A 27,103-nucleotide genomic window follows, 5' to 3' on the forward strand; every position below is an offset into this window, starting at 1 on the left:
TGCTGTGTTTAAAGAGGTGGAGTTATGCAGATCTAAAACGCGTGGATTGCAGCAGCAGCAAGCCGAAAAGTGCAGGCATGTAAGGGATCTAGAGGTTGACAACATGTCTTCTTAACGGGAGTCCAGGAGCTCATCTCCACAAATGGACTTTTCAGGATCCTTGGGTGGCTCCGTAGTTTGAAACCAATTCTGGTTATCGCTTCTCGGCCTTTTGGCTAAGATCAAGTGTAGTATCTGTTCTTATCAGTTTAATATCTGATACGTCCCCTATCTGGGGACCATATATTAAATGGATTTTTAGAACAGGGAGATGGAAAAAGAGCTTGCTCTGTCCACTCCACGCATTGACCTGGTATTGCAGTATCTCCAGGACCGGTGCACCCCTTCTTTAATGCAGCTTCTAAAATCAGAAAGAATTGAATTCAATGTTTTTTGTTCATTTTGCTTGTTTGTCGGATTTTGGGATGGACTCTTTGGCTTTGCTTTTCTTCTCCTCATTGGATTTTTCATGTTCAAAGTTGCAGAAGCCAGATTACAAGCTCATTTTGGTTCAACTTCAGCAACTGTGCATTGCATTGCCATGTAATGTGATGCAATGCTATCTTTCTAGCTCTCCCTTTTTACTTCCTTTTGGATAAACAGACATATTAGGCAAGCATTTTGGAGCTTTCACCTAAATAACTACAGGTGGTGAGATAAGCTGCACAATATAATTGACCTTTCAGTATATTGTTGCACACACACCATCTATTTAGCAAATGCCCTTGTTATCAACAGCAGCCTTTTAAACTCACCTGAGCTAACAGGTATGTGCGCTGGTTACTCTGCTGCGCTTAAAATTTCTTTTTTGGTTTGCTACAATGCCTTTTCTGAAACGTTGTCTCCTTCTGCTGGAACACTGACTTCTTTCATTTAATGCCTGCAGACTATAAAAGAGAACCCAACCCAAAAAGTTTGGTTGATTAGTCTGTGGCATTCTGTTAAACTGTTGCTTATGGCGGTCTCTGTGAGCTTCTCAGCGACATTCAGCCAGCCAGGTATCCTGCCTGCAGTAGATGGAATGTGGCAATGGAACGCTGGCTGCGTGTGTCATAATAGGCTCTGAGCCTTTATATACCTGTGCACAGCAGCAGCCACCTTCAGTCTGCTGCTGGACAGCCAGCAGCAGCAGCAGCAGGAGAGGTATGTAATCAGGAGCCCTCCTGCTAAGGGTAGACAGCTGCTCGTTCCACCCCACCCCCCGCCTTAATTGGTTCTCCTCCCTTCCAACGGTGTTGAGGCGGGTGGGAACAGCAGGGGGTGAAGGTGCTGTGTTTAAAGAGGTGGAGTTATGCAGATCTAAAACGCGTGGATTGCAGCAGCAGCAAGCTGAAAAGTGCAGGCATGTAAGGGATCTAGAGGTTGACAACATGTCTTCTTAACGGGAGTCCAGGAGCTCATCTCCACAAATGGACTTTTCAGGATCCTTGGGTGGCTCCGTAGTTTGAAACCAATTCTGGTTATCGCTTCTCGGCCTTTTGGCTAAGATCAAGTGTAGTATCTGTTCTTATCAGTTTAATATCTGATACGTCCCCTATCTGGGGACCATATATTAAATGGATTTTTAGAACAGGGAGATGGAAAAAGAGCTTGCTCTGTCCACTCCACGCATTGACCTGGTATTGCAGTATCTCCAGGACCGGTGCACCCCTTCTTTAATGCAGTTTCTAAAATCAGAAAGAATTGAATTCAATGTTTTTTGTTCATTTTGCTTGTTTGTCGGATTTTGGGATGGACTCTTTGGCTTTGCTTTTCTTCTCCTCATTGGATTTTTCATGTTCAAAGTTGCAGAAGCCAGATTACAAGCTCATTTTGGTTCAACTTCAGCAACTGTGCATTGCATTGCCATGTAATGTGATGCAATGCTATCTTTCTAGCTCTCCCTTTTTACTTCCTTTTGGATAAACAGACATATTAGGCAAGCATTTTGGAGCTTTCACCTAAATAACTACAGGTGGTGAGATAAGCTGCACAATATAATTGACCTTTCAGTATATTGTTGCACACACACCATCTATTTAGCAAATGCCCTTGTTATCAACAGCAGCCTTTTAAACTCACCTGAGCTAACAGGTATGTGCGCTGGTTACTCTGCTGCGCTTAAAATTTCTTTTTTGGTTTGCTACAATGCCTTTTCTGAAACGTTGTCTCCTTCTGCTGGAACACTGACTTCTTTCATTTAATGCCTGCAGACTATAAAAGAGAACCCAACCCAAAAAGTTTGGTTGATTAGTCTGTGGCATTCTGTTAAACTGTTGCTTATGGCGGTCTCTGTGAGCTTCTCAGCGACATTCAGCCAGCCAGGTATCCTGCCTGCAGTAGATGGAATGTGGCAATGGAACGCTGGCTGCGCGTGTCATAATAGGCTCTGAGCCTTTATATACCTGTGCACAGCAGCAGCCACCTTCAGTCTGCTGCTGGACAGCCAGCAGCAGCAGCAGCAGGAGAGGTATGTAATCAGGAGCCCTCCTGCTAAGGGTAGACAGCTGCTCGTTCCACCCCACCCCCCGCCTTAATTGGTTCTCCTCCCTTCCAACGGTGTTGAGGCGGGTGGGAACAGCAGGGGGTGAAGGTGCTGTGTTTAAAGAGGTGGAGTTATGCAGATCTAAAACGCGTGGATTGCAGCAGCAGCAAGCCGAAAAGTGCAGGCATGTAAGGGATCTAGAGGTTGACAACATGTCTTCTTAACGGGAGTCCAGGAGCTTATCTCCACAAATGGACTTTTCAGGATCCTTGGGTGGCTCCGTAGTTTGAAACCAATTCTGGTTATCGCTTCTCGGCCTTTTGGCTAAGATCAAGTGTAGTATCTGTTCTTATCAGTTTAATATCTGATACGTCCCCTATCTGGGGACCATATATTAAATGGATTTTTAGAACAGGGAGATGGAAAAAGAGCTTGCTCTGTCCACTCCACGCATTGACCTGGTATTGCAGTATCTCCAGGACCGGTGCACCCCTTCTTTAATGCAGTTTCTAAAATCAGAAAGAATTGAATTCAATGTTTTTTGTTCATTTTGCTTGTTTGTCGGATTTTGGGATGGACTCTTTGGCTTTGCTTTTCTTCTCCTCATTGGATTTTTCATGTTCAAAGTTGCAGAAGCCAGATTACAAGCTCATTTTGGTTCAACTTCAGCAACTGTGCATTGCATTGCCATGTAATGTGATGCAATGCTATCTTTCTAGCTCTCCCTTTTTACTTCCTTTTGGATAAACAGACATATTAGGCAAGCATTTTGGAGCTTTCACCTAAATAACTACAGGTGGTGAGATAAGCTGCACAATATAATTGACCTTTCAGTATATTGTTGCACACACACCATCTATTTAGCAAATGCCCTTGTTATCAACAGCAGCCTTTTAAACTCACCTGAGCTAACAGGTATGTGCGCTGGTTACTCTGCTGCGCTTAAAATTTCTTTTTTGGTTTGCTACAATGCCTTTTCTGAAACGTTGTCTCCTTCTGCTGGAACACTGACTTCTTTCATTTAATGCCTGCAGACTATAAAAGAGAACCCAACCCAAAAAGTTTGGTTGATTAGTCTGTGGCATTCTGTTAAACTGTTGCTTATGGCGGTCTCTGTGAGCTTCTCAGCGACATTCAGCCAGCCAGGTATCCTGCCTGCAGTAGATGGAATGTGGCAATGGAACGCTGGCTGCGCGTGTCATAATAGGCTCTGAGCCTTTATATACCTGTGCACAGCAGCAGCCACCTTCAGTCTGCTGCTGGACAGCCAGCAGCAGCAGCAGCAGGAGAGGTATGTAATCAGGAGCCCTCCTGCTAAGGGTAGACAGCTGCTCGTTCCACCCCACCCCCCGCCTTAATTGGTTCTCCTCCCTTCCAACAGTGTTGAGGCGGGTGGGAACAGCAGGGGGTGAAGGTGCTGTGTTTAAAGAGGTGGAGTTATGCAGATCTAAAACGCGTGGATTGCAGCAGCAGCAAGCTGAAAAGTGCAGGCATGTAAGGGATCTAGAGGTTGACAACATGTCTTCTTAACGGGAGTCCAGGAGCTCATCTCCACAAATGGACTTTTCAGGATCCTTGGGTGGCTCCGTAGTTTGAAACCAATTCTGGTTATCGCTTCTCGGCCTTTTGGCTAAGATCAAGTGTAGTATCTGTTCTTATCAGTTTAATATCTGATACGTCCCCTATCTGGGGACCATATATTAAATGGATTTTTAGAACAGGGAGATGGAAAAAGAGCTTGCTCTGTCCACTCCACGCATTGACCTGGTATTGCAGTATCTCCAGGACCGGTGCACCCCTTCTTTAATGCAGTTTCTAAAATCAGAAAGAATTGAATTCAATGTTTTTTGTTCATTTTGCTTGTTTGTCGGATTTTGGGATGGACTCTTTGGCTTTGCTTTTCTTCTCCTCATTGGATTTTTCATGTTCAAAGTTGCAGAAGCCAGATTACAAGCTCATTTTGGTTCAACTTCAGCAACTGTGCATTGCATTGCCATGTAATGTGATGCAATGCTATCTTTCTAGCTCTCCCTTTTTACTTCCTTTTGGATAAACAGACATATTAGGCAAGCATTTTGGAGCTTTCACCTAAATAACTACAGGTGGTGAGATAAGCTGCACAATATAATTGACCTTTCAGTATATTGTTGCACACACACCATCTATTTAGCAAATGCCCTTGTTATCAACAGCAGCCTTTTAAACTCACCTGAGCTAACAGGTATGTGCGCTGGTTACTCTGCTGCGCTTAAAATTTCTTTTTTGGTTTGCTACAATGCCTTTTCTGAAACGTTGTCTCCTTCTGCTGGAACACTGACTTCTTTCATTTAATGCCTGCAGACTATAAAAGAGAACCCAACCCAAAAAGTTTGGTTGATTAGTCTGTGGCATTCTGTTAAACTGTTGCTTATGGCGGTCTCTGTGAGCTTCTCAGCGACATTCAGCCAGCCAGGTATCCTGCCTGCAGTAGATGGAATGTGGCAATGGAACGCTGGCTGCGCGTGTCATAATAGGCTCTGAGCCTTTATATACCTGTGCACAGCAGCAGCCACCTTCAGTCTGCTGCTGGACAGCCAGCAGCAGCAGCAGCAGGAGAGGTATGTAATCAGGAGCCCTCCTGCTAAGGGTAGACAGCTGCTCGTTCCACCCCACCCCCCGCCTTAATTGGTTCTCCTCCCTTCCAACGGTGTTGAGGCGGGTGGGAACAGCAGGGGGTGAAGGTGCTGTGTTTAAAGAGGTGGAGTTATGCAGATCTAAAACGCGTGGATTGCAGCAGCAGCAAGCCGAAAAGTGCAGGCATGTAAGGGATCTAGAGGTTGACAACATGTCTTCTTAACGGGAGTCCAGGAGCTCATCTCCACAAATGGACTTTTCAGGATCCTTGGGTGGCTCCGTAGTTTGAAACCAATTCTGGTTATCGCTTCTCGGCCTTTTGGCTAAGATCAAGTGTAGTATCTGTTCTTATCAGTTTAATATCTGATACGTCCCCTATCTGGGGACCATATATTAAATGGATTTTTAGAACAGGGAGATGGAAAAAGAGCTTGCTCTGTCCACTCCACGCATTGACCTGGTATTGCAGTATCTCCAGGACCGGTGCACCCCTTCTTTAATGCAGTTTCTAAAATCAGAAAGAATTGAATTCAATGTTTTTTGTTCATTTTGCTTGTTTGTCGGATTTTGGGATGGACTCTTTGGCTTTGCTTTTCTTCTCCTCATTGGATTTTTCATGTTCAAAGTTGCAGAAGCCAGATTACAAGCTCATTTTGGTTCAACTTCAGCAACTGTGCATTGCATTGCCATGTAATGTGATGCAATGCTATCTTTCTAGCTCTCCCTTTTTACTTCCTTTTGGATAAACAGACATATTAGGCAAGCATTTTGGAGCTTTCACCTAAATAACTACAGGTGGTGAGATAAGCTGCACAATATAATTGACCTTTCAGTATATTGTTGCACACACACCATCTATTTAGCAAATGCCCTTGTTATCAACAGCAGCCTTTTAAACTCACCTGAGCTAACAGGTATGTGCGCTGGTTACTCTGCTGCGCTTAAAATTTCTTTTTTGGTTTGCTACAATGCCTTTTCTGAAACGTTGTCTCCTTCTGCTGGAACACTGACTTCTTTCATTTAATGCCTGCAGACTATAAAAGAGAACCCAACCCAAAAAGTTTGGTTGATTAGTCTGTGGCATTCTGTTAAACTGTTGCTTATGGCGGTCTCTGTGAGCTTCTCAGCGACATTCAGCCAGCCAGGTATCCTGCCTGCAGTAGATGGAATGTGGCAATGGAACGCTGGCTGCGCGTGTCATAATAGGCTCTGAGCCTTTATATACCTGTGCACAGCAGCAGCCACCTTCAGTCTGCTGCTGGACAGCCAGCAGCAGCAGCAGCAGGAGAGGTATGTAATCAGGAGCCCTCCTGCTAAGGGTAGACAGCTGCTCGTTCCACCCCACCCCCCGCCTTAATTGGTTCTCCTCCCTTCCAACGGTGTTGAGGCGGGTGGGAACAGCAGGGGGTGAAGGTGCTGTGTTTAAAGAGGTGGAGTTATGCAGATCTAAAACGCATGGATTGCAGCAGCAGCAAGCCGAAAAGTGCAGGCATGTAAGGGATCTAGAGGTTGACAACATGTCTTCTTAACGGGAGTCCAGGAGCTCATCTCCACAAATGGACTTTTCAGGATCCTTGGGTGGCTCCGTAGTTTGAAACCAATTCTGGTTATCGCTTCTCGGCCTTTTGGCTAAGATCAAGTGTAGTATCTGTTCTTATCAGTTTAATATCTGATACGTCCCCTATCTGGGGACCATATATTAAATGGATTTTTAGAACAGGGAGATGGAAAAAGAGCTTGCTCTGTCCACTCCACGCATTGACCTGGTATTGCAGTATCTCCAGGACCGGTGCACCCCTTCTTTAATGCAGTTTCTAAAATCAGAAAGAATTGAATTCAATGTTTTTTTGTTCATTTTGCTTGTTTGTCGGATTTTGGGATGGACTCTTTGGCTTTGCTTTTCTTCTCCTCATTGGATTTTTCATGTTCAAAGTTGCAGAAGCCAGATTACAAGCTCATTTTGGTTCAACTTCAGCAACTGTGCATTGCATTGCCATGTAATGTGATGCAATGCTATCTTTCTAGCTCTCCCTTTTTACTTCCTTTTGGATAAACAGACATATTAGGCAAGCATTTTGGAGCTTTCACCTAAATAACTACAGGTGGTGAGATAAGCTGCACAATATAATTGACCTTTCAGTATATTGTTGCACACACACCATCTATTTAGCAAATGCCCTTGTTATCAACAGCAGCCTTTTAAACTCACCTGAGCTAACAGGTATGTGCGCTGGTTACTCTGCTGCGCTTAAAATTTCTTTTTTGGTTTGCTACAATGCCTTTTCTGAAACGTTGTCTCCTTCTGCTGGAACACTGACTTCTTTCATTTAATGCCTGCAGACTATAAAAGAGAACCCAACCCAAAAAGTTTGGTTGATTAGTCTGTGGCATTCTGTTAAACTGTTGCTTATGGCGGTCTCTGTGAGCTTCTCAGCGACATTCAGCCAGCCAGGTATCCTGCCTGCAGTAGATGGAATGTGGCAATGGAACGCTGGCTGCGCGTGTCATAATAGGCTCTGAGCCTTTATATACCTGTGCACAGCAGCAGCCACCTTCAGTCTGCTGCTGGACAGCCAGCAGCAGCAGCAGCAGGAGAGGTATGTAATCAGGAGCCCTCCTGCTAAGGGTAGACAGCTGCTCGTTCCACCCCACCCCCCGCCTTAATTGGTTCTCCTCCCTTCCAACGGTGTTGAGGCGGGTGGGAACAGCAGGGGGTGAAGGTGCTGTGTTTAAAGAGGTGGAGTTATGCAGATATAAAACGCGTGGATTGCAGCAGCAGCAAGCCGAAAAGTGCAGGCATGTAAGGGATCTAGAGGTTGACAACATGTCTTCTTAACGGGAGTCCAGGAGCTCATCTCCACAAATGGACTTTTCAGGATCCTTGGGTGGCTCCGTAGTTTGAAACCAATTCTGGTTATCGCTTCTCGGCCTTTTGGCTAAGATCAAGTGTAGTATCTGTTCTTATCAGTTTAATATCTGATACATCCCCTATCTGGGGACCATATATTAAATGGATTTTTAGAACAGGGAGATGGAAAAAGAGCTTGCTCTGTCCACTCCACGCATTGACCTGGTATTGCAGTATCTCCAGGACCGGTGCACCCCTTCTTTAATGCAGTTTCTAAAATCAGAAAGAATTGAATTCAATGTTTTTTGTTCATTTTGCTTGTTTGTCGGATTTTGGGATGGACTCTTTGGCTTTGCTTTTCTTCTCCTCATTGGATTTTTCATGTTCAAAGTTGCAGAAGCCAGATTACAAGCTCATTTTGGTTCAACTTCAGCAACTGTGCATTGCATTGCCATGTAATGTGATGCAATGCTATCTTTCTAGCTCTCCCTTTTTACTTCCTTTTGGATAAACAGACATATTAGGCAAGCATTTTGGAGCTTTCACCTAAATAACTACAGGTGGTGAGATAAGCTGCACAATATAATTGACCTTTCAGTATATTGTTGCACACACACCATCTATTTAGCAAATGCCCTTGTTATCAACAGCAGCCTTTTAAACTCACCTGAGCTAACAGGTATGTGCGCTGGTTACTCTGCTGCGCTTAAAATTTCTTTTTTGGTTTGCTACAATGCCTTTTCTGAAACGTTGTCTCCTTCTGCTGGAACACTGACTTCTTTCATTTAATGCCTGCAGACTATAAAAGAGAACCCAACCCAAAAAGTTTGGTTGATTAGTCTGTGGCATTCTGTTAAACTGTTGCTTATGGCGGTCTCTGTGAGCTTCTCAGCGACATTCAGCCAGCCAGGTATCCTGCCTGCAGTAGATGGAATGTGGCAATGGAACGCTGGCTGCGCGTGTCATAATAGGCTCTGAGCCTTTATATACCTGTGCACAGCAGCAACCACCTTCAGTCTGCTGCTGGACAGCCAGCAGCAGCAGCAGCAGGAGAGGTATGTAATCAGGAGCCCTCCTGCTAAGGGTAGACAGCTGCTCGTTCCACCCCACCCCCCGCCTTAATTGGTTCTCCTCCCTTCCAACGGTGTTGAGGCGGGTGGGAACAGCAGGGGGTGAAGGTGCTGTGTTTAAAGAGGTGGAGTTATGCAGATCTAAAACGCGTGGATTGCAGCAGCAGCAAGCCGAAAAGTGCAGGCATGTAAGGGATCTAGAGGTTGACAACATGTCTTCTTAACGGGAGTCCAGGAGCTCATCTCCACAAATGGACTTTTCAGGATCCTTGGGTGGCTCCGTAGTTTGAAACCAATTCTGGTTATCGCTTCTCGGCCTTTTGGCTAAGATCAAGTGTAGTATCTGTTCTTATCAGTTTAATATCTGATACGTCCCCTATCTGGGGACCATATATTAAATGGATTTTTAGAACAGGGAGATGGAAAAAGAGCTTGCTCTGTCCACTCCACGCATTGACCTGGTATTGCAGTATCTCCAGGACCGGTGCACCCCTTCTTTAATGCAGTTTCTAAAATCAGAAAGAATTGAATTCAATGTTTTTTTGTTCATTTTGCTTGTTTGTCGGATTTTGGGATGGACTCTTTGGCTTTGCTTTTCTTCTCCTCATTGGATTTTTCATGTTCAAAGTTGCAGAAGCCAGATTACAAGCTCATTTTGGTTCAACTTCAGCAACTGTGCATTGCATTGCCATGTAATGTGATGCAATGCTATCTTTCTAGCTCTCCCTTTTTACTTCCTTTTGGATAAACAGACATATTAGGCAAGCATTTTGGAGCTTTCACCTAAATAACTACAGGTGGTGAGATAAGCTGCACAATATAATTGACCTTTCAGTATATTGTTGCACACACACCATCTATTTAGCAAATGCCCTTGTTATCAACAGCAGCCTTTTAAACTCACCTGAGCTAACAGGTATGTGCGCTGGTTACTCTGCTGCGCTTAAAATTTCTTTTTTGGTTTGCTACAATGCCTTTTCTGAAACGTTGTCTCCTTCTGCTGGAACACTGACTTCTTTCATTTAATGCCTGCAGACTATAAAAGAGAACCCAACCCAAAAAGTTTGGTTGATTAGTCTGTGGCATTCTGTTAAACTGTTGCTTATGGCGGTCTCTGTGAGCTTCTCAGCGACATTCAGCCAGCCAGGTATCCTGCCTGCAGTAGATGGAATGTGGCAATGGAACGCTGGCTGCGCGTGTCATAATAGGCTCTGAGCCTTTATATACCTGTGCACAGCAGCAGCCACCTTCAGTCTGCTGCTGGACAGCCAGCAGCAGCAGCAGCAGGAGAGGTATGTAATCAGGAGCCCTCCTGCTAAGGGTAGACAGCTGCTCGTTCCACCCCACCCCCCGCCTTAATTGGTTCTCCTCCCTTCCAACGGTGTTGAGGCGGGTGGGAACAGCAGGGGGTGAAGGTGCTGTGTTTAAAGAGGTGGAGTTATGCAGATATAAAACGCGTGGATTGCAGCAGCAGCAAGCCGAAAAGTGCAGGCATGTAAGGGATCTAGAGGTTGACAACATGTCTTCTTAACGGGAGTCCAGGAGCTCATCTCCACAAATGGACTTTTCAGGATCCTTGGGTGGCTCCGTAGTTTGAAACCAATTCTGGTTATCGCTTCTCGGCCTTTTGGCTAAGATCAAGTGTAGTATCTGTTCTTATCAGTTTAATATCTGATACATCCCCTATCTGGGGACCATATATTAAATGGATTTTTAGAACAGGGAGATGGAAAAAGAGCTTGCTCTGTCCACTCCACGCATTGACCTGGTATTGCAGTATCTCCAGGACCGGTGCACCCCTTCTTTAATGCAGTTTCTAAAATCAGAAAGAATTGAATTCAATGTTTTTTGTTCATTTTGCTTGTTTGTCGGATTTTGGGATGGACTCTTTGGCTTTGCTTTTCTTCTCCTCATTGGATTTTTCATGTTCAAAGTTGCAGAAGCCAGATTACAAGCTCATTTTGGTTCAACTTCAGCAACTGTGCATTGCATTGCCATGTAATGTGATGCAATGCTATCTTTCTAGCTCTCCCTTTTTACTTCCTTTTGGATAAACAGACATATTAGGCAAGCATTTTGGAGCTTTCACCTAAATAACTACAGGTGGTGAGATAAGCTGCACAATATAATTGACCTTTCAGTATATTGTTGCACACACACCATCTATTTAGCAAATGCCCTTGTTATCAACAGCAGCCTTTTAAACTCACCTGAGCTAACAGGTATGTGCGCTGGTTACTCTGCTGCGCTTAAAATTTCTTTTTTGGTTTGCTACAATGCCTTTTCTGAAACGTTGTCTCCTTCTGCTGGAACACTGACTTCTTTCATTTAATGCCTGCAGACTATAAAAGAGAACCCAACCCAAAAAGTTTGGTTGATTAGTCTGTGGCATTCTGTTAAACTGTTGCTTATGGCGGTCTCTGTGAGCTTCTCAGCGACATTCAGCCAGCCAGGTATCCTGCCTGCAGTAGATGGAATGTGGCAATGGAACGCTGGCTGCGCGTGTCATAATAGGCTCTGAGCCTTTATATACCTGTGCACAGCAGCAGCCACCTTCAGTCTGCTGCTGGACAGCCAGCAGCAGCAGCAGCAGGAGAGGTATGTAATCAGGAGCCCTCCTGCTAAGGGTAGACAGCTGCTCGTTCCACCCCACCCCCCGCCTTAATTGGTTCTCCTCCCTTCCAACGGTGTTGAGGCGGGTGGGAACAGCAGGGGGTGAAGGTGCTGTGTTTAAAGAGGTGGAGTTATGCAGATCTAAAACGCGTGGATTGCAGCAGCAGCAAGCCGAAAAGTGCAGGCATGTAAGGGATCTAGAGGTTGACAACATGTCTTCTTAACGGGAGTCCAGGAGCTCATCTCCACAAATGGACTTTTCAGGATCCTTGGGTGGCTCCGTAGTTTGAAACCAATTCTGGTTATCGCTTCTCGGCCTTTTGGCTGCGGTCAAGTGTCTTGTACAGGCGACTGTGGTCCAGAAGGTACTCGGGTACCCCTCTCCTCGGCCTTGCAGGGTGACCCACTTCGGTGGGCTCCCCTGCCTGCTGCTATTGGGAGAGGGCTTAGTCCCAGGGTAACGGGTTGCGATCCCCCCCAGCCTCTCAGGTGTTTCTGTTTACAGAACTCTGAAAGGCGCAGATTGCAAGCGGTTTGCGATTTGCTTTTTCTTGTTGCGTTACCATGGAGGTTGACCCCAACCTCGTGCCTCACTATGCGAGGCTTAAAAACACTATCCGTATTCATTTCACAGAGGGCGGAAGTGATGAAAGGAAATTGCGGTACGTAGTCCAGGACGTGCTTGAAGGGCTCTTTCATGTGCAGAAGAACGAGATTCTCTCTATCCAGGATTATCCGAGGCGTGGCGATTATGACATCACCTTCACCGGGGAAGGCATTTTTCAGGATGTCCTGGTAAGAGCCAGAAAGGCAAAAAACAATCCTATTCTAAAAGGAATACAAGTTATCGAGCACGTCCTGGATGAGGTAAAAATGGTAATCCTTAAAGTATTTTCTCCTTTCGTTACTTCAGTGGAACTAACATGTTTTCTTTCAATGTACTTTAAAAGTGTAAAATGTATAGGGAAAGTACTTAATGAGTTTCACATATGGACGTCCAAATGGAAATTTCTAGTAACATGTGAAAGAGACCCTAATTTCCCAGGCGGTGTGAAACTCCCTCCTGCACGTTTTAAAATAGGTTCCTCAAATGGAGACTTCTTTTTTTCTGGTATGCCACCCTTTTGTAGAAACTGTGGAAAATATGGCCATTTTAAGGATGACTGTGAGGCAACCTGTAGAAACTGTGCTAGTACAGAACATGACACCAAAGAATGTCCTCATGATAAAAAATGTAATTTCTGCCAAAAACCTGGTCATTTTTATTTTTCATGCCCACATAGGTTCTGGGAGGCCGAACAGAGACGGAAGGAAAAGGCCAGGACATCCGAAAATGAACCAACAGGTCAGACCACCCCTCAGGAGGAGGAACAACAACCTGGAGCCTCAGCGAGCAAAGAGGGCAATTCGAGTGATGAGGAAAGCTCAGAGGTAATGAAGGGTAACTCCCAAGCAGTGAGGAAAAGTTGGCACCAAGACAACAGGGAGGCTAAAAGAAAGGCAGAAAAGGAACAAAAGGGCATGATCGGTAAAACCAAAAGAGACCGGCAGAAGGTTGACACCGAGCCCGAGGCAAAAACTGGGTTTCCTGGGCCTGAGTCTGAGGCTAACTGGACTACGGTGGGTCCCCATAAAAAGAAAAGAGGGAAGAAAGATGGTTCGAATGGAGCGGCTGATGGGGATCAGATGGACACATCTCCTGGTGGGGAGGTGGACGTTGGTCCCCCAAAAGTCCCGGACCCTGCTGACCCCGGTGGGGAGCCGGGCCTTGCCAGCTCCGTGAGCTCGGGTACATTGCCTTGTACCCAACCTTCCCCTGTGTGTCGGCCTCCCCTGGGTGCAGGGGAGCCACCTGGGGACCCACCTGATAAGGATCTGAATGGCCAGCCCATGGAGACCCAGGGTGCTGTTCCTCTTAGTTGTCTCCCAAGCTACTCACATGTAGCGTTGGGTCATTGTCTTGGTGAGTCAAGTTCCTCCTCCATGGAGTCCTTACTTACGATAAATTCGGACGAGGGAAGTAGCTCGAGCGTAAGTGGTCTGGCCGGTTCAGCGGATAGGAAGTAAGTTCCGTATTTCTGTTTTATATAATTTTTTTACTTTCCTCCAATGGCAGAACTTAAGGGCATTTCCCTCAATGTGAGGGGTCTAAAATCAAAAACCAGAAGAGTAACATTATTTAATTTTTTAACTTGTCTTACGGCTTCCGTCTTCTTTTTACAGGAATGCAATATCCCGCACACAGTATCCTACAAAAAATACAAAGAGGATTGGAAATGTGGCCCATCAGTGTGGTCCGGGTCAAATGTTACCGGATCAGCAGGGATAGCTATACTTTTTAAGGGAAACGTTCAAATTGATTTTATCCAAGAGATTTTACCAGGTCGTATGTTATTAGTTAAAGCTTTTATTAATGGTGTAAAATGGCAATTTTTAAATTTTTATGGGTCCCCAGATAAAAATGAAAGAGCTGACATGTTAGAGATTTTACCATTATTTATTAATACCTCTGAACCTTTTATCTTGGCAGGTGATTTTAATTGTATTTTAAAGGGTGAAAGTCGGCGCTCTACAGCCGTAAGTAGAAACTATGACAAAACTACCGGTATGTTAAGTAATATTTTAAGTGATTTTAGACTTGTTGATATTTATAAAGAATGCAACAAGACTAGTTCAGTAGAAGCCGGCTTTACCTGGAGCAATTTAAATTGCAGTTCAAGAATAGATTTTATATTCGGTTCAGAACAAATTTTACCTGATAAATGTGAAACCCACGATAATATCTTCTCAGATCATAAATTTTTATCTTTTAGTGTAAAAATTAATGCTAATAAAAAATGTGGGAAAAAAACTTGGAAAATGAATGTATCCCTTTTAAATGATTCTAAGATTTTATCGGATTTTATTGAATTTTATAAAAACTGCAGGAGGAAGAAAGATGTAAATGTCCCTATAAGTGCCTGGTGGGATAAAATGAAAAAAAAAATAAAAGATTTTTTTATTAAGAAAAGCATATATAAAGCAAAAGAAAAGCTAGAATTATATAATAATTTAAATACCCGGTTACAGACCTTATATAAACTTAGAGAAAATGGTCTAGAAGTAGAAAAAGATATTAAAATACTGAAAGAAGAAATAACAAAATCACTAGAACAAAAAGGGAAAGAGCTCATTTTCCGCTCCAGAATAAAACACGTGGAGGAAGACGAAAAATGTTCTAGATATTTTTTTAAAAAAATTAGAGAGAAAAAAACAGTAATTGAAGATATAGATGGAGAGAAAAATATGGGAAAAATTTTGGAAAAGGTACATGGTTACTATTTTAATCTTTTTAATGATAAAAGAATAGATGAAAATATAATGCAAAATTCTCTAGAAGAAATAACATCTGTTTTAGATACCGCCTCCCAAGAGTTTTTATCACAAAACATAACAGAAGAAGAAATTTTACAAACCATAAAAAGTTTTAAAATTGGAAAAGTCCCTGGATCAGACGGTATTCCTATAGAGTTTTATGTAAAATTTTATGATATTTTAAAAGAGGATCTGTTTTATGTTTTTACTGAAGTTTTTAATGATAAGGTTTTATTAAAATCCTGGAAAAAAGGGGAGGTCTCATTATTATATAAGAAAGGTGATAAGACAGACTTAAAAAACTGGAGACCTATAACCCTACTAAACTGTGACTATAAAATAATGGCAAAAATTTGTGCAAACCGCCTTAAAAAAATTATAGGAAAAATAATCCACTCAAACCAAGTATGTGGTGTGCCTGAGCGCAGTATCTGGGACAATCTAAACCTTGTTAAAGACTGTATTGAAGACATTAAAAACAGAAAAGGGAAGATGGCAATTTTATCAATTGACTTCGAAAAAGCTTTTGATCAGATTTCTCATTTTTATCTTTTTAAGGTTTTAGAAAAAATGGGCATACCAGAAAGGTTTTTATTATCTCTTAAAGCGTTTTATAAGGACTGCACAAGTAAGATTTTAGTAAATGGTTTCAAGACACAAGATGTTTTTTTAAAATCAGGGGTAAAACAGGGGTGCCCCCTGTCCCCACTACTTTTTATTTGTGCTCTTGAGCCACTTTTATGTGCAATCCGTAGAGATAGACAAATATGTGGTATCCCTCTACCTGGAAGCAAAGGAACAGAAGCAAAAGTGGTGGGTTACATGGACGATGTGGCGGTCCTTTGCCGAGATGCACCATCACTACAAAACTCACTCAAACAGATCCAATCCTTTTGTACAGCTTCTGGTTTTAAGGTTAATTTTAATAAGAGTAGTATTTTAAATATTGGGGAGATGATTTTACACGATGTTTTTATTCCAATAACTGACTCTATTAATATTTTAGGTATTTCTTTCTGTGAATCCAATAATGGTCTAAATAACTGGGAGGCGGTAGCTCAGAAAGTGAATACGAAAATATGTATGTGGAATATGAGAAAATTAACGATGGAGGGTAAAGTATTAATTATAAAAATGGTCATTTTGCCTCTTTTATTGTATTTGAGTTTGGTTTTCCCTCCCCCTGTAAATATTTTAAAAAAGATCACTAAAGCATGTTTTACTTTTTTCTGGAGTTCTAAGATGGAGAAATTAAAAAGAGAAATTGTAACAAAACCAAAGCTCAAAGGTGGGAAAGACTTTCCAGATTTTAGTAGGTTCCTTTTAATTAAATTTTTTTGCTTCTGTTTTAATGCCCTTTTTAAAAATCACTATTGGTCCTTTTTTATGCGTTATAACACTGGTTTTTTTATGAGAAAGTTTGGGTGGTTTGAAACGGTTTTATCATCTCCATATGCTTTTAAACTGCCAACGCATTATTTAATTTTAGAAAAAATAGTGATTCATTTTAATTTAGGGGGTAAAGAAGCGGGAGATCTACAAAATAGTAAGAAATTAATTAAAAGTCTTTGTAAAAATGAAGAGTTATGTAACATTGAGCGCTATGATGATGAACAAATATTGAATATATGGAAAGTCATTAATGCAAAATATCTTTTTAATATACAGAAAGATTTGGCTTGGAGCTGCGCACACCAATGTCTTCCGTGCCGGGCATTCCAACATAGAAGAGGACTCGTGAGGTCTGCCATTTGCCCAAGAAGCGGATGTCAAGAGGAGGAATCAGTGAAACATCTACTATGGACTTGTCCTTTTGCAAAAGCGTTCTGGAGAAAATTGCTCCCTCTGATGGAAAAAGTGGCAGACCTCAAAGACTTTAACTACGCCACAATACTTTATGGACTTATGGAATGCCCAACAGAAGACCAAAAAATTATGGCATGGAAGACAATAAATTGCGCCAAAATAGCTCTCTGGAAAGCCCGAAATATTTTAATTTTTAATCATGATGAATTGTCTTTAAATGATGTTTTTAGTTTTTGTTTAAGTGAAATGTATGTATATTTTTTATTAGATAAAAAAAATAATCCAAATATCTCCCTAAAATGGGATGTCAATGTATGGAACACATTTTGAATTTTTGTAACATTTTATTAATTTGAATATATGCAAATTTTTATCCTATTTGAATAATTTATGTTTTTAAGTCTCGTATGTTTCGAGACAATGTATAAAAATTTGTAATGATGTAAAATGTTGCTTTTATTTCTGTACATCTGTGTAATTTTTAAATAAAACTGGTTTTATCCCTGTGAGGGGATAGCCAAATTAAAAAAAATCTGTTCTTATCAGTTTAATATCTGATACGTCCCCTATCTGGGGACCATATATTAAATGGATTTTTAGAACAGGGAGATGGAAAAAGAGCTTGCTCTGTCCACTCCACGCATTGACCTGGTATTGCAGTATCTCCAGGACCGGTGCACCCCTTCTTTAATGCAGTTTCTAAAATCAGAAAGAATTGAATTCAATGTTTTTTGTTCATTTTGCTTGTTTGTCGGATTTTGGGATGGACTCTTTGGCTTTGCTTTTCTTCTCCTCATTGGATTTTTCATGTTCAAAGTTGCAGAAGCCAGATTACAAGCTCATTTTGGTTCAACTTCAGCAACTGTGCATTGCATTGCCATGTAATGTGATGCAATGCTATCTTTCTAGCTCTCCCTTTTTACTTCCTTTTGGATAAACAGACATATTAGGCAAGCATTTTGGAGCTTTCACCTAAATAACTACAGGTGGTGAGATAAGCTGCACAATATAATTGACCTTTCAGTATATTGTTGCACACACACCATCTATTTAGCAAATGCCCTTGTTATCAACAGCAGCCTTTTAAACTCACCTGAGCTAACAGGTATGTGCGCTGGTTACTCTGCTGCGCTTAAAATTTCTTTTTTGGTTTGCTACAATGCCTTTTCTGAAACGTTGTCTCCTTCTGCTGGAACACTGACTTCTTTCATTTAATGCCTGCAGACTATAAAAGAGAACCCAACCCAAAAAGTTTGGTTGATTAGTCTGTGGCATTCTGTTAAACTGTTGCTTATGGCGGTCTCTGTGAGCTTCTCAGCGACATTCAGCCAGCCAGGTATCCTGCCTGCAGTAGATGGAATGTGGCAATGGAACGCTGGCTGCGCGTGTCATAATAGGCTCTGAGCCTTTATATACCTGTGCACAGCAGCAGCCACCTTCAGTCTGCTGCTGGACAGCCAGCAGCAGCAGCAGCAGCAGGAGAGGTATGTAATCAGGAGCCCTCCTGCTAAGGGTAGACAGCTGCTCGTTCCACCCCACCCCCCGCCTTAATTGGTTCTCCTCCCTTCCAACGGTGTTGAGGCGGGTGGGAACAGCAGGGGGTGAAGGTGCTGTGTTTAAAGAGGTGGAGTTATGCAGATCTAAAACGCGTGGATTGCAGCAGCAGCAAGCCGAAAAGTGCAGGCATGTAAGGGATCTAGAGGTTGACAACATGTCTTCTTAACGGGAGTCCAGGAGCTCATCTCCACAAATGGACTTTTCAGGATCCTTGGGTGGCTCCATAGTTTGAAACCAATTCTGGTTATCGCTTCTCGGCCTTTTGGCTAAGATCAAGTGTAGTATCTGTTCTTATCAGTTTAATATCTGATACGTCCCCTATCTGGGGACCATATATTAAATGGATTTTTAGAACAGGGAGATGGAAAAAGAGCTTGCTCTGTCCACTCCACGCATTGACCTGGTATTGCAGTATCTCCAGGACCGATGCACCCCTTCTTTAATGCAGTTTCTAAAATCAGAAAGAATTGAATTCAATGTTTTTTGTTCATTTTGCTTGTTTGTCGGATTTTGGGATGGACTCTTTGGCTTTGCTTTTCTTCTCCTCATTGGATTTTTCATGTTCAAAGTTGCAGAAGCCAGATTACAAGCTCATTTTGGTTCAACTTCAGCAACTGTGCATTGCATTGCCATGTAATGTGATGCAATGCTATCTTTCTAGCTCTCCCTTTTTACTTCCTTTTGGATAAACAGACATATTAGGCAAGCATTTTGGAGCTTTCACCTAAATAACTACAGGTGGTGAGATAAGCTGCACAATATAATTGACCTTTCAGTATATTGTTGCACACACACCATCTATTTAGCAAATGCCCTTGTTATCAACAGCAGCCTTTTAAACTCACCTGAGCTAACAGGTATGTGCGCTGGTTACTCTGCTGCGCTTAAAATTTCTTTTTTGGTTTGCTACAATGCCTTTTCTGAAACGTTGTCTCCTTCTGCTGGAACACTGACTTCTTTCATTTAATGCCTGCAGACTATAAAAGAGAACCCAACCCAAAAAGTTTGGTTGATTAGTCTGTGGCATTCTGTTAAACTGTTGCTTATGGCGGTCTCTGTGAGCTTCTCAGCGACATTCAGCCAGCCAGGTATCCTGCCTGCAGTAGATGGAATGTGGCAATGGAACGCTGGCTGCGCGTGTCATAATAGGCTCTGAGCCTTTATATACCTGTGCACAGCAGCAGCCACCTTCAGTCTGCTGCTGGACAGCCAGCAGCAGCAGCAGCAGCAGGAGAGGTATGTAATCAGGAGCCCTCCTGCTAAGGGTAGACAGCTGCTCGTTCCACCCCACCCCCCGCCTTAATTGGTTCTCCTCCCTTCCAACGGTGTTGAGGCGGGTGGGAACAGCAGGGGGTGAAGGTGCTGTGTTTAAAGAGGTGGAGTTATGCAGATCTAAAACGCGTGGATTGCAGCAGCAGCAAGCCGAAAAGTGCAGGCATGTAAGGGATCTAGAGGTTGACAACATGTCTTCTTAACGGGAGTCCAGGAGCTCATCTCCACAAATGGACTTTTCAGGATCCTTGGGTGGCTCCGTAGTTTGAAACCAATTCTGGTTATCGCTTCTCGGCCTTTTGGCTAAGATCAAGTGTAGTATCTGTTCTTATCAGTTTAATATCTGATACGTCCCCTATCTGGGGACCATATATTAAATGGATTTTTAGAACAGGGAGATGGAAAAAGAGCTTGCTCTGTCCACTCCACGCATTGACCTGGTATTGCAGTATCTCCAGGACCGGTGCACCCCTTCTTTAATGCAGTTTCTAAAATCAGAAAGAATTGAATTCAATGTTTTTTGTTCATTTTGCTTGTTTGTCGGATTTTGGGATGGACTCTTTGGCTTTGCTTTTCTTCTCCTCATTGGATTTTTCATGTTCAAAGTTGCAGAAGCCAGATTACAAGCTCATTTTGGTTCAACTTCAGCAACTGTGCATTGCATTGCCATGTAATGTGATGCAATGCTATCTTTCTAGCTCTCCCTTTTTACTTCCTTTTGGATAAACAGACATATTAGGCAAGCATTTTGGAGCTTTCACCTAAATAACTACAGGTGGTGAGATAAGCTGCACAATATAATTGACCTTTCAGTATATTGTTGCACACACACCATCTATTTAGCAAATGCCCTTGTTATCAACAGCAGCCTTTTAAACTCACCTGAGCTAACAGGTATGTGCGCTGGTTACTCTGCTGCGCTTAAAATTTCTTTTTTGGTTTGCTACAATGCCTTTTCTGAAACGTTGTCTCCTTCTGCTGGAACACTGACTTCTTTCATTTAATGCCTGCAGACTATAAAAGAGAACCCAACCCAAAAAGTTTGGTTGATTAGTCTGTGGCATTCTGTTAAACTGTTGCTTATGGCGGTCTCTGTGAGCTTCTCAGCGACATTCAGCCAGCCAGGTATCCTGCCTGCAGTAGATGGAATGTGGCAATGGAACGCTGGCTGCGCGTGTCATAATAGGCTCTGAGCCTTTATATACCTGTGCACAGCAGCAGCCACCTTCAGTCTGCTGCTGGACAGCCAGCAGCAGCAGCAGGAGAGGTATGTAATCAGGAGCCCTCCTGCTAAGGGTAGACAGCTGCTCGTTCCACCCCACCCCCCGCCTTAATTGGTTCTCCTCCCTTCCAACGGTGTTGAGGCGGGTGGGAACAGCAGGGGGTGAAGGTGCTGTGTTTAAAGAGGTGGAGTTATGCAGATCTAAAACGCGTGGATTGCAGCAGCAGCAAGCCGAAAAGTGCAGGCATGTAAGGGATCTAGAGGTTGACAACATGTCTTCTTAACGGGAGTCCAGGAGCTCATCTCCACAAATGGACTTTTCAGGATCCTTGGGTGGCTCCGTAGTTTGAAACCAATTCTGGTTATCGCTTCTCGGCCTTTTGGCTAAGATCAAGTGTAGTATCTGTTCTTATCAGTTTAATATCTGATACGTCCCCTATCTGGGGACCATATATTAAATGGATTTTTAGAACAGGGAGATGGAAAAAGAGCTTGCTCTGTCCACTCCACGCATTGACCTGGTATTGCAGTATCTCCAGGACCGGTGCACCCCTTCTTTAATGCAGTTTCTAAAATCAGAAAGAATTGAATTCAATGTTTTTTGTGCATTTTGCTTGTTTGTCGGATTTTGGGATGGACTCTTTGGCTTTGCTTTTCTTCTCCTCATTGGATTTTTCATGTTCAAAGTTGCAGAAGCCAGATTACAAGCTCATTTTGGTTCAACTTCAGCAACTGTGCATTGCATTGCCATGTAATGTGATGCAATGCTATCTTTCTAGCTCTCCCTTTTTACTTCCTTTTGGATAAACAGACATATTAGGCAAGCATTTTGGAGCTTTCACCTAAATAACTACAGGTGGTGAGATAAGCTGCACAATATAATTGACCTTTCAGTATATTGTTGCACACACACCATCTATTTAGCAAATGCCCTTGTTATCAACAGCAGCCTTTTAAACTCACCTGAGCTAACAGGTATGTGCGCTGGTTACTCTGCTGCGCTTAAAGTTTCTTTTTTGGTTTGCTACAATGCCTTTTCTGAAACGTTGTCTCCCTCTGCTGGAACACTGACTTCTTTCATTTAATGCCTGCAGACTATAAAAGAGAACCCAACCCAAAAAGTTTGGTTGATTAGTCTGTGGCATTCTGTTAAACTGTTGCTTATGGCGGTCTCTGTGAGCTTCTCAGCGACATTCAGCCAGCCAGGTATCCTGCCTGCAGTAGATGGATTGTGGCAATGGAACGCTGGCTGCGCGTGTCATAATAGGCTCTGAGCCTTTATATACCTGTGCACAGCAGCAGCCACCTTCAGTCTGCTGCTGGACAGCCAGCAGCAGCAGCAGCAGGAGAGGTATGTAATCAGGAGCCCTCCTGCTAAGGGTAGACAGCTGCTCGTTCCACCCCACCCCCCGCCTTAATTGGTTCTCCTCCCTTCCAACGGTGTTGAGGCGGGTGGGAACAGCAGGGGGTGAAGGTGCTGTGTTTAAAGAGGTGGAGTTATGCAGATCTAAAACGCGTGGATTGCAGCAGCAGCAAGCCGAAAAGTGCAGGCATGTAAGGGATCTAGAGGTTGACAACATGTCTTCTTAACTGGAGTCCAGGAGCTCATCTCCACAAATGGACTTTTCAGGATCCTTGGGTGGCTCCGTAGTTTGAAACCAATTCTGGTTATCGCTTCTCGGCCTTTTGGCTAAGATCAAGTGTAGTATCTGTTCTTATCAGTTTAATATCTGATACGTCCCCTATCTGGGGACCATATATTAAATGGATTTTTAGAACAGGGAGATGGAAAAAGAGCTTGCTCTGTCCACTCCACGCATTGACCTGGTATTGCAGTATCTCCAGGACCGGTGCACCCCTTCTTTAATGCAGTTTCTAAAATCAGAAAGAATTGAATTCAATGTTTTTTGTTCATTTTGCTTGTTTGTCGGATTTTGGGATGGACTCTTTGGCTTTGCTTTTCTTCTCCTCATTGGATTTTTCATGTTCAAAGTTGCAGAAGCCAGATTACAAGCTCATTTTGGTTCAACTTCAGCAACTGTGCATTGCATTGCCATGTAATGTGATGCAATGCTATCTTTCTAGCTCTCCCTTTTTACTTCCTTTTGGATAAACAGACATATTAGGCAAGCATTTTGGAGCTTTCACCTAAATAACTACAGGTGGTGAGATAAGCTGCACAATATAATTGACCTTTCAGTATATTGTTGCACACACACCATCTATTTAGCAAATGCCCTTGTTATCAACAGCAGCCTTTTAAACTCACCTGAGCTAACAGGTATGTGCGCTGGTTACTCTGCTGCGCTTAAAATTTCTTTTTTGGTTTGCTACAATGCCTTTTCTGAAACGTTGTCTCCCTCTGCTGGAACACTGACTTCTTTCATTTAATGCCTGCAGACTATAAAAGAGAACCCAACCCAAAAATTTTGGTTGATTAGTCTGTGGCATTCTGTTAAACTGTTGCTTATGGCGGTCTCTGTGAGCTTCTCAGCGACATTCAGCCAGCCAGGTATCCTGCCTGCAGTAGATGGAATGTGGCAATGGAACGCTGGCTGCGCGTGTCATAATAGGCTCTGAGCCTTTATATACCTGTGCACAGCAGCAGCCACCTTCAGTCTGCTGCTGGACAGCCAGCAGCAGCAGCAGGAGAGGTATGTAATCAGGAGCCCTCCTGCTAAGGGTAGACAGCTGCTCGTTCCACCCCACCCCCCGCCTTAATTGGTTCTCCTCCCTTCCAACGGTGTTGAGGCGGGTGGGAACAGCAGGGGGTGAAGGTGCTGTGTTTAAAGAGGTGGAGTTATGCAGATCTAAAACGCGTGGATTGCAGCAGCAGCAAGCCGAAAAGTGCAGGCATGTAAGGGATCTAGAGGTTGACAACATGTTTTCTTAACGGGAGTCCAGGAGCTCATCTCCACAAATGGACTTTTCAGGATCCTTGGGTGGCTCCGTAGTTTGAAACCAATTCTGGTTATCGCTTCTCGGCCTTTTGGCTAAGATCAAGTGTAGTATCTGTTCTTATCAGTTTAATATCTGATACGTCCCCTATCTGGGGACCATATATTAAATGGATTTTTAGAACAGGGAGATGGAAAAAGAGCTTGCTCTGTCCACTCCACGCATTGACCTGGTATTGCAGTATCTCCAGGACCGGTGCACCCCTTCTTTAATGCAGTTTCTAAAATCAGAAAGAATTGAATTCAATGTTTTTTGTTCATTTTGCTTGTTTGTCGGATTTTGGGATGGACTCTTTGGCTTTGTTTTTCTTCTCCTCATTGGATTTTTCATGCTCAAAGTTGCAGAAGCCAGATTACAAGCTCATTTTGGTTCAACTTCAGCAACTGTGCATTGCATTGCCATGTAATGTGATGCAATGCTATCTTTCTAGCTCTCCCTTTTTACTTCCTTTTGGATAAACAGACATATTAGGCAAGCATTTTGGAGCTTTCACCTAAATAACTACAGGTGGTGAGATAAGCTGCACAATATAATTGACCTTTCAGTATATTGTTGCACACACACCATCTATTTAGCAAATGACCTTGTTATCAACAGCAGCCTTTTAAACTCACCTGAGCTAACAGGTATGTGCGCTGGTTACTCTGCTGCGCTTAAAATTTCTTTTTTGGTTTGCTACAATGCCTTTTCTGAAACGTTGTCTCCCTCTGCTGGAACACTGAATTCTTTCATTTAATGCCTGCAGACTATAAAAGAGAACCCAACCCAAAAAGTTTGGTTGATTAGTCTGTGGCATTCTGTTAAACTGTTGCTTATGGCGGTCTCTGTGAGCTTCTCAGCGACATTCAGCCAGCCAGGTATCCTGCCTGCAGTAGATGGAATGTGGCAATGGAACGCTGGCTGCGCGTGTCATAATAGGCTCTGAGCCTTTATATACCTGTGCACAGCAGCAGCCACCTTCAGTCTGCTGCTGGACAGCCAGCAGCAGCAGCAGCAGGAGAGGTATGTAATCAGGAGCCCTCCTGCTAAGGGTAGACAGCTGCTCGTTCCACCCCACCCCCCGCCTTAATTGGTTCTCCTCCCTTCCAACGGTGTTGAGGCGGGTGGGAACAGCAGGGGGTGAAGGTGCTGTGTTTAAAGAGGTGGAGTTATGCAGATCTAAAACGCGTGGATTGCAGCAGCAGCAAGCCGAAAAGTGCAGGCATGTAAGGGATCTAGAGGTTGACAACATGTCTTCTTAACGGGAGTCCAGGAGCTCATCTCCACAAATGGACTTTTCAGGATCCTTGGGTGGCTCCGTAGTTTGAAACCAATTCTGGTTATCGCTTCTCGGCCTTTTGGCTAAGATCAAGTGTAGTATCTGTTCTTATCAGTTTAATATCTGATACGTCCCCTATCTGGGGACCATATATTAAATGGATTTTTAGAACAGGGAGATGGAAAAAGAGCTTGCTCTGTCCACTCCACGCATTGACCTGGTATTGCAGTATCTCCAGGACCAGTGCACCCCTTCTTTAATGCAGTTTCTAAAATCAGAAAGAATTGAATTCAATGTTTTTTGTTCATTTTGCTTGTTTGTCGGATTTTGGGATGGACTCTTTGGCTTTGCTTTTCTTCTCCTCATTGGATTTTTCATGTTCAAAGTTGCAGAAGCCAGATTACAAGCTCATTTTGGTTCAACTTCAGCAACTGTGCATTGCATTGCCATGTAATGTGATGCAATGCTATCTTTCTAGTTCTCCCTTTTTACTTCCTTTTGGATAAACAGACATATTAGGCAAGCATTTTGGAGCTTTCACCTAAATAACTACAGGTGGTGAGATAAGCTGCACAATATAATTGACCTTTCAGTATATTGTTGCACACACACCATCTATTTAGCAAATGCCCTTGTTATCAACAGCAGCCTTTTAAACTCACCTGAGCTAACAGGTATGTGCGCTGGTTACTCTGCTGCGCTTAAAATTTCTTTTTTGGTTTGCTACAATGCCTTTTCTGAAACGTTGTCTCCCTCTGCTGGAACACTGACTTCTTTCATTTAATGCCTGCAGACTATAAAAGAGAACACAACCCAAAAAGTTTGGTTGATTAGTCTGTGGCATTCTGTTAAACTGTTGCTTATGGCGGTCTCTGTGAGCTTCTCAGCGACATTCAGCCAGCCAGGTATCCTGCCTGCAGTAGATGGAATGTGGCAATGGAACGCTGGCTGCGCGTGTCATAATAGGCTCTGAGCCTTTATATACCTGTGCACAGCAGCAGCCACCTTCAGTCTGCTGCTGGACAGCCAGCAGCAGCAGCAGCAGGAGAGGTATGTAATCAGGAGCCCTCCTGCTAAGGGTAGACAGCTGCTCGTTCCACCCCACCCCCCGCCTTAATTGGTTCTCCTCCCTTCCAACGGTGTTGAGGCGGGTGGGAACAGCAGGGGGTGAAGGTGCTGTGTTTAAAGAGGTGGAGTTATGCAGATCTAAAACGCGTGGATTGCAGCAGCAGCAAGCCGAAAAGTGCAGGCATGTAAGGGATCTAGAGGTTGACAACATGTCTTCTTAACGGGAGTCCAGGAGCTCATCTCCACAAATGGACTTTTCAGGATCCTTGGGTGGCTCCGTAGTTTGAAACCAATTCTGGTTATCGCTTCTCGGCCTTTTGGCTAAGATCAAGTGTAGTATCTGTTCTTATCAGTTTAATATCTGATACGTCCCCTATCTGGGGACCATATATTAAATGGATTTTTAGAACAGGGAGATGGAAAAAGAGCTTGCTCTGTCCACTCCACGCATTGACCTGGTATTGCAGTATCTCCAGGACCGGTGCACCCCTTCTTTAATGCAGTTTCTAAAATCAGAAAGAATTGAATTCAATGTTTTTTGTTCATTTTGCTTGTTTGTCGGATTTTGGGATGGACTCTTTGGCTTTGCTTTTCTTCTCCTCATTGGATTTTTCATGTTCAAAGTTGCAGAAGCCAGATTACAAGCTCATTTTGGTTCAACTTCAGCAACTGTGCATTGCATTGCCATGTAATGTGATGCAATGCTATCTTTCTAGCTCTCCCTTTTTACTTCCTTTTGGATAAACAGACATATTAGGCAAGCATTTTGGAGCTTTCACCTAAATAACTACAGGTGGTGAGATAAGCTGCACAATATAATTGACCTTTCAGTATATTGTTGCACACACACCATCTATTTAGCAAATGCCCTTGTTATCAACAGCAGCCTTTTAAACTCACCTGAGCTAACAGGTATGTGCGCTGGTTACTCTGCTGCGCTTAAAATTTCTTTTCTGGTTTG

At 43.2% G+C, this 27,103-nt stretch overlaps 17 non-coding genes across 17 annotated transcripts; all 17 read left to right on the forward strand.

The window, feature by feature from the left end:
• Positions 1-195: 195 nt before the first annotated feature.
• LOC141225446 (U2 spliceosomal RNA) lies at positions 196-386 on the forward strand. Its single transcript, XR_012292719.1, has one exon. It is a non-coding gene; the product is annotated as a U2 spliceosomal RNA (small nuclear RNA).
• Positions 387-1,501: 1,115 nt separating this feature from the next.
• On the forward strand, positions 1,502-1,692 carry LOC141225447 (U2 spliceosomal RNA). The gene has a single exon (XR_012292720.1). It is a non-coding gene; the product is annotated as a U2 spliceosomal RNA (small nuclear RNA).
• A 1,115-nt stretch (positions 1,693-2,807) lies between these two features.
• On the forward strand, positions 2,808-2,998 carry LOC141225449 (U2 spliceosomal RNA). The gene has a single exon (XR_012292722.1). It is a non-coding gene; the product is annotated as a U2 spliceosomal RNA (small nuclear RNA).
• Positions 2,999-4,113: 1,115 nt separating this feature from the next.
• On the forward strand, positions 4,114-4,304 carry LOC141225450 (U2 spliceosomal RNA). The gene has a single exon (XR_012292723.1). It is a non-coding gene; the product is annotated as a U2 spliceosomal RNA (small nuclear RNA).
• A 1,115-nt stretch (positions 4,305-5,419) lies between these two features.
• Positions 5,420-5,610, forward strand: LOC141225451 (U2 spliceosomal RNA). Its single transcript, XR_012292725.1, has one exon. It is a non-coding gene; the product is annotated as a U2 spliceosomal RNA (small nuclear RNA).
• A 1,115-nt stretch (positions 5,611-6,725) lies between these two features.
• On the forward strand, positions 6,726-6,916 carry LOC141225452 (U2 spliceosomal RNA). The gene has a single exon (XR_012292726.1). It is a non-coding gene; the product is annotated as a U2 spliceosomal RNA (small nuclear RNA).
• A 1,116-nt stretch (positions 6,917-8,032) lies between these two features.
• On the forward strand, positions 8,033-8,223 carry LOC141225553 (U2 spliceosomal RNA). The gene has a single exon (XR_012292825.1). It is a non-coding gene; the product is annotated as a U2 spliceosomal RNA (small nuclear RNA).
• A 1,115-nt stretch (positions 8,224-9,338) lies between these two features.
• LOC141225453 (U2 spliceosomal RNA) lies at positions 9,339-9,529 on the forward strand. The gene has a single exon (XR_012292727.1). It is a non-coding gene; the product is annotated as a U2 spliceosomal RNA (small nuclear RNA).
• A 1,116-nt stretch (positions 9,530-10,645) lies between these two features.
• LOC141225554 (U2 spliceosomal RNA) lies at positions 10,646-10,836 on the forward strand. Its single transcript, XR_012292826.1, has one exon. It is a non-coding gene; the product is annotated as a U2 spliceosomal RNA (small nuclear RNA).
• Positions 10,837-17,306: 6,470 nt separating this feature from the next.
• LOC141225649 (U2 spliceosomal RNA) lies at positions 17,307-17,492 on the forward strand. The gene has a single exon (XR_012292915.1). It is a non-coding gene; the product is annotated as a U2 spliceosomal RNA (small nuclear RNA).
• A 1,118-nt stretch (positions 17,493-18,610) lies between these two features.
• LOC141225521 (U2 spliceosomal RNA) lies at positions 18,611-18,801 on the forward strand. Its single transcript, XR_012292793.1, has one exon. It is a non-coding gene; the product is annotated as a U2 spliceosomal RNA (small nuclear RNA).
• A 1,118-nt stretch (positions 18,802-19,919) lies between these two features.
• LOC141225454 (U2 spliceosomal RNA) lies at positions 19,920-20,110 on the forward strand. Its single transcript, XR_012292728.1, has one exon. It is a non-coding gene; the product is annotated as a U2 spliceosomal RNA (small nuclear RNA).
• A 1,112-nt stretch (positions 20,111-21,222) lies between these two features.
• Positions 21,223-21,413, forward strand: LOC141225455 (U2 spliceosomal RNA). Its single transcript, XR_012292729.1, has one exon. It is a non-coding gene; the product is annotated as a U2 spliceosomal RNA (small nuclear RNA).
• A 1,115-nt stretch (positions 21,414-22,528) lies between these two features.
• LOC141225456 (U2 spliceosomal RNA) lies at positions 22,529-22,719 on the forward strand. The gene has a single exon (XR_012292730.1). It is a non-coding gene; the product is annotated as a U2 spliceosomal RNA (small nuclear RNA).
• A 1,112-nt stretch (positions 22,720-23,831) lies between these two features.
• On the forward strand, positions 23,832-24,022 carry LOC141225457 (U2 spliceosomal RNA). The gene has a single exon (XR_012292731.1). It is a non-coding gene; the product is annotated as a U2 spliceosomal RNA (small nuclear RNA).
• A 1,115-nt stretch (positions 24,023-25,137) lies between these two features.
• Positions 25,138-25,328, forward strand: LOC141225499 (U2 spliceosomal RNA). The gene has a single exon (XR_012292772.1). It is a non-coding gene; the product is annotated as a U2 spliceosomal RNA (small nuclear RNA).
• Positions 25,329-26,443: 1,115 nt separating this feature from the next.
• Positions 26,444-26,634, forward strand: LOC141225458 (U2 spliceosomal RNA). Its single transcript, XR_012292732.1, has one exon. It is a non-coding gene; the product is annotated as a U2 spliceosomal RNA (small nuclear RNA).
• Positions 26,635-27,103: the final 469 nt, after the last annotated feature.

Source organism: Phyllobates terribilis, unplaced genomic scaffold (genome assembly GCF_046119375.1).
Source record: "Phyllobates terribilis strain yellow unplaced genomic scaffold, ASM4611937v1 Scaffold_404__1_contigs__length_1715579, whole genome shotgun sequence".
NCBI lineage: Eukaryota > Metazoa > Chordata > Amphibia > Anura > Dendrobatidae > Phyllobates > Phyllobates terribilis.